Source organism: Notolepis coatsorum, assembly GCF_963971535.1.
Source record: "Notolepis coatsorum genome assembly, chromosome: 19".
NCBI lineage: Eukaryota > Metazoa > Chordata > Actinopteri > Aulopiformes > Paralepididae > Notolepis > Notolepis coatsorum.
Genome location: NC_140183.1, coordinates 28,917,422 through 28,923,421, shown reverse-complemented (window position 1 = coordinate 28,923,421; position 6,000 = coordinate 28,917,422).

The window sequence follows — 6,000 nt, the reverse complement described above, 5'->3', positions numbered from 1 at the left end:
CCTCCTGTTTTCGTTTGTGACTTTTAATCTAGATCCCTGATTCGCTCATCCCCACGGGGGTACCATTGGAAAGCCACACTCACTGGTTACAACCCTGTCTGATAATTTTTTAGATCGCTACAGTATGTTAGCTCCTCTTGTCACTCTTTGTCCGATTGTCAGATTCAGATTCAGATTCCTTTATTAAAAGATTTGTGTAAAAATGCAGCAGGAGCAGAGAAATGCTTCCAGAATGCCCCAATTTGATTTAAACATGATTCGTCACGCTTTTAATTTCTTGCGCGACCCCCAGCATGATCTGTGATCTCGATTGTTCCTCAGAATGATACTCAGCGAGTCTCTTTAGCAGTTCCATGTGGGTGACTTCAGGTCTGGCTACAGCCACTACCAGACGGCTTACGTCTCTCCAAATGATTCTTATACAAATTCAGATCCAGATGCCGATCGGCCGCTCCCATTCCGATCAGCATGAATGTGAAGATATACAAATCTTCTACGTCTTCAATCTCAAGAGAATAATGGCAGATTGAATTCCATTTACCCCAGCTGTCGATAGAGAAGCCTGACTAGAATGTTCCACTGGACATAGCGGATCAGCCGCGTTCTGCTTCCTTGAAGAAAATATGCGATCAATCGCTGCAAATGACCAGCTTACTAGATCCATATTGTGGTTTGAGTAGGGAGTTTAACCCGTTGAAGATCTGTTGAAGAAGGTAGAGTAGTCCACACGTCAAGACCGGCTTCAGGGAGGCAGTGAGGGCCGGCGATAGGAACGACCTTGAAGGTCTAGGGGAGAGGAGAGAAAATGCGACTTGTCTCGGCGAGAGGGAGGGAATTGAGAGGGGGGGGGGGGGGGTTCCCCTTAGGCATTGATCAGCCTGGCGGCTGAGGGGAAGAAACTCAGTCTGTGACGAGCTTTCACAGCCTTTGGGATCCTCAGCCTTCTCCCAGAGGGGAGCAGGGTGAAGAGGCTGTGTACGGGGTGGGAGGGGTCGGCCATGATCTTTCTTGCCCTCTTCAGTGCCCTGGAGTCGTGCAGGGACCTGAGGGAGGGCAGGGGACAGCCGATCACCCTCTCCGCGGAGCGAATCACCCGCTGCAGCTTGGCGAGATCTTTTGCCGCTTTTAAACTTCTTTGGTCTTGTGACACCGTTTGTTTTCCGGTTAGCTCAGAACCCAGCCAGAGTGAATTTCCTAAAAGTCATACATCAGGTACAACTGACCGCATGCACAATCCTACACCCTGTCATACAGGATCCTACACCCCCACCCTGTCATACAGGATCCTACACCCTGTCATGCAGGATCCTACACCCCCACCCTGTCATACAGGATCCTACACCTCCACCCTGTCATACAGGATCCTACACCCCCACCCTGTCATACAGGATCCTACATCCCCACCCTGTCATACAGGACCCTCCACCCTGTCATACACAATCCTACACCCCCACCCTGTCATACAGGATCCTACACCCCCACCCTGTCATACAGGACCCTCCACCCTGTCATACAGGACCCTCCACCCTGTCATGCAGGACCCTCCACCCTGTCATGCAGGATCCTACACCCTGTCATGCAGGATCCTACACCCTGTCATACAGGACCCTCCACCCCACCCTGTCATACAGGATCCTCCACCCCCACCCTGTCATATTCAGATATTCCAGGGCTGTGCATCTTATGTAAATAGTTCCCAAATAGCCAAGAGTTTGACTGTCAAATAATGTGTTTACCAAGGAAGCCCCAAAGAGCAGCAGGACCTAGTTTCAGCAAACAGTTGGCAGGTGAAGGTGACGAGGCTGACAGGGTGAGAGATTTGTTTTGTTTTCTGGAAATAGAAAAGTACAAACAATCTTCTGTCTCTAATTGACAGAAGAGTGTAAGAGACAATTGCATCATTAGATTCAAATGTATTGTCATTATACAGCACAAGTACAGTACAACGAAAAGATCATAGGGTAAATGTGTAATTTAAAAGGTGTCACAATTGCTTCTAGCATCATTTATTATTTGCTATGCAAGATACGGATGCGTGTAATAGGGAAATAATTAGCAGTGTTGGTGAAACTACTCTAAAACTGTAGTTTACCCAACTACTACTGTAGCTACTTCACAATGAAAAGTAATTCAACTAAATCTTAACTCTCAAAAAATTTGTTTATCAAACTAAAACTGGTTGAAAAAGTGGTTTAATTAATGTACATCCAAACTGCATTGCGGAGAATTATCACAATCTGAGTCTGGAATGTACAGTAATATAGTTACATGGAGCAACAACTGACTGGGTGTGTTTGATTTATGGACCAGGCTGGCAAAACTTTACTTGGGCATGTCCAAGGGTGTGTTTTAAGTAAGGGACTGGGAGCAATTGTAAAGGTGGAATCAGGAAAAGGAAAGGAATTGTTTACGGCAATAAACAGTATACACAAGGATCTGTACCCTAATTGGCATTATACGTCATACATTATAGTCTGTGCAGGTTTTGGTGGTTAAGAGTCAGAAACACTTAGTGGTCAGACATTCCTAATAGTTCTCGAGTTCCGCATCCGTTTGTTCTCAAGCTACTGGCTGCAGTCCATGCCCATGATTGTGGAGCCTGATGGCCACTGGCAGGAAAGGGGGGGGGGGGGGGTATGAGTCTGTGGCTGAATGTGCTCCTCATCTTGGCTAGCTCCTCATACCGTTCCCAACACTGTTGTTTCAGGGATATAAATATTACAGGGAAATACAAGCTGTAGGCCTATGTAAAGGTGATACATTTACTGTGACCTGTATTAATCCTAGGAACTGTGTGTTTGGCAGTTGGTGTCCCTCTCGCCACCATGGGCGTGGTCTCAGTGTTGTTTCTTATCCTAGCAGTTTACCCAGGTAAGTCAAATCCATACAGAACCACTATTTGAACACAGAAGCACTATTTTAGAACTATCCTCTTCCCTTAGGTGTATTGCATGCACTGTATTCCTTCAATTTAAAGGTGCTATGTAGAGTAATCATAATTAAAAAAATACATAAATAAATATATCCACATAGCTTTTTAGAAAGGTGTGGAATAAAAGTATTGCCTTCCCTCCAAAAAAGTATTGATTTCCCTCCAAGAAATTATTGATGAATGAATGAAAAAAAATGTATGGGTCCAAAATGAATGTTAAGTACTTGTTATGTGCATGTATCCCCTCCCAACTTTCATTTTCATGTGGAATGCACCTAATTCGATGAATGACATGCTGGTGCTCTAGTGCGACATCTAGAGGCTGTATGTTATATATAGCACCTTTAAATCTACACTGCAACTGCAATCAAAATCTGTACAAATCTATAGCCTTTATTGATCCATTATTGTGTTTGCTGTTCATAATAACATGTACTTTTTACCAGATGAAGATTACTACAGGTATGGTGGTTTGAGAGCTGTGCTGTAAATGAACACGCCAACTTTGTGTGAAATGCACTTACCATCTTATCCATAGTCAGACAAGAAGATAGATACAAATGTCCTCTTTGTGAGTTCAGTAGAAAGCTTTCCGTCTGCAAGCTAGCCTAGCTTAGCACAAATTAATGGAAGTGGATACAATGAAATTGGTATCTATCTTCTTGTCTGACTCTGGAGAAGACGGTATAATAATAATGTTGGTGTGTACGTTAAAATATATTTTTTTCTCTTGAATACACAGCAAGCTCTGCTCAAAATAGCTATGGCAAAAGGTTCATCATCGCTTTCCCAGAAAACATAGCACATTACCATCCCACCCAACCCAGCAACAAGATACAGATCACAGCCCTGTGGGACAATACCATGATCACCTTCGATACGACTAGAATAAAAAAAAAAAACATGTCACTGTCGAAGGGGATGCCATATGATTACGACGTGACCCATAAATTGGAACTTGGGAGGTCAAGGATCGTCAGCAAGACCCTCCGTATTGACAGCAACAAAGATATCATTGTGTATGCCATCAGCCGAAAAGTTAATAGCATCCAGACTCTTCTGGTTGTACCCATCGACCACTTCGGCACAAAGTATCAAATCCCGCCAATGCCCAGAATTGAGGCAATGTCAAATGCAGAGGGATCGCCGTCTGTGGCCATGCCTATCCTGGAAAGAGGCCCATTCAGACTTACTGTCATCAATGGTGAAAGAGCTAATAATGTGACCCTAAACGGTGCAGTAAAACAGAACGCCTCCCTCGACCCATATCAGCTCGCTCAGTTCTGGTTAGGGGAGTCTGTAACAGCATGGAATGTGTCAGCCGAGAATCCAGTTTCAGTCCTCTTCGGTCACCCCTGCGCCGCTATGACCAACTGCACATGTGCAACACATCTCACCCCTCTGACACCGACCGATGGTGAGGACTTGAAGTTCTTGGTTCCCCCGTATCTGGCTGACGGCGCAGAGGGTAAGTCATCTCTACTCATGACCACTACGGATGGAAGAGTCACCAGCGTGGTGGCGTTCGACCCAGAGGCTTCCTCCCTTGTGAAGTCTGCCGGCTCCGCTGTCTTCTACAGACCTGGCATGCTGCTCAGCCTCATCCCCACACGTGACTTCTCTTCCTGCTATGTGCTCCACACTGTCGCTGACATAGACAGGAACCAGGCCCTGCTTGTGGCCCCCGGAGATAAGACAGACGGAGTGCACCTGGGGAAGAACCCCCTGGGGGATCCCAAATGGACCGAGATGAAAGGGACGGGGTACTCCTGGGCAATCATTGGATTGAATTCAGGCAAAAATGTCTTCTGGCACAACGACTCAAGAATGGGCGTCTACTTTATGGGAACAAATGGAGGCACTGTTTTTGGGAATCCAGCGGCCGGCGTCAGCAACCATCCAGGTAATGTACTGTGAGCTTGGGCCTGTGTGCACATTTAGTGCCAGGATTGTTTGTCTGTCTGTCCCCCACAAAAGTAGACCAGTCTGAGCTGATGATTTCACTACCAATCAGAGCTGAGGATTTCTCTGATGACCAGGCCAGTACTGTTTTACATAGGCTCTACTTATTGGCTAGCCCCCGCACATATACACGTATTGAAACATGTGCATATACACGATGACCTAATAGAGCACCCCGCTCATCGGCACCCTATAACACTTGAACAGCTGGGCCGGTCACATGACTTTTAGAATCCCCAAAACTAGCGTTCTCCCTCCTTGACCTTTCCTAAAACATGTTATTTAAACACCTGTAATGTTAGAATGTCGGGACAAAAAGGTTAGATGCTGTTTAGCCTTTGACTGCTATGGTTTCGGTCAATGACCACCTGCCTCCACCCTCTCCCATCCCTCATTCACAGAGAGCACACCGTCACTGATGCACTGATTCCAGGAATATGGTTTATAGATATTATTTATATGAACAGATATCTGCAAATCTGCATGCAGCAATCTGCTGTCTCCTGGCCAAGATGTAGCAAGATGATACTATGATAACCTAATCTGACATGGTGAGGGACCATCATGAAAGACAAAATATTATGGTGTAGTCTGATCCCAGCATTATTTGGAACAATGTAGATGATAAGGCCAATGCATTTCAGTCCATGTTACAATTTATTCAAACTTTGCATATATAAGCATCATGCTCAGACTTTTTCTGCTCAGAAGATCACACAGATATTATGGGCAGCCTACATATATTTGATCATAAATACAGGCTGCATGAGAAGAACACACACACGGAGGGAAGGCTTTCGGCCATTTGACCTCTGCATTTCAAGGAAGGGCGCTCGGCCAGCTGTTCTAGTGACAAAAGACTGTGTCCCTTGATCTGCTTGATTTCTTTCATGCTTCTATATAAAAAAGACATTGACCTTCACTAAAACACTTCTCCCATAATGTTGGAAGGCTGTCAGCTGCTTGCTTATGTTACCAATTGAGTCACTCCTGTGGGGGTGCTCTATTTGTTATATTTACATGTTATTATTACAGTGTCCCTTTAGTGGTGTGGTCAGTAACTATCCACAGATAAGTTGTTGTGGCACTGTGTTGAGTGGTGTTTC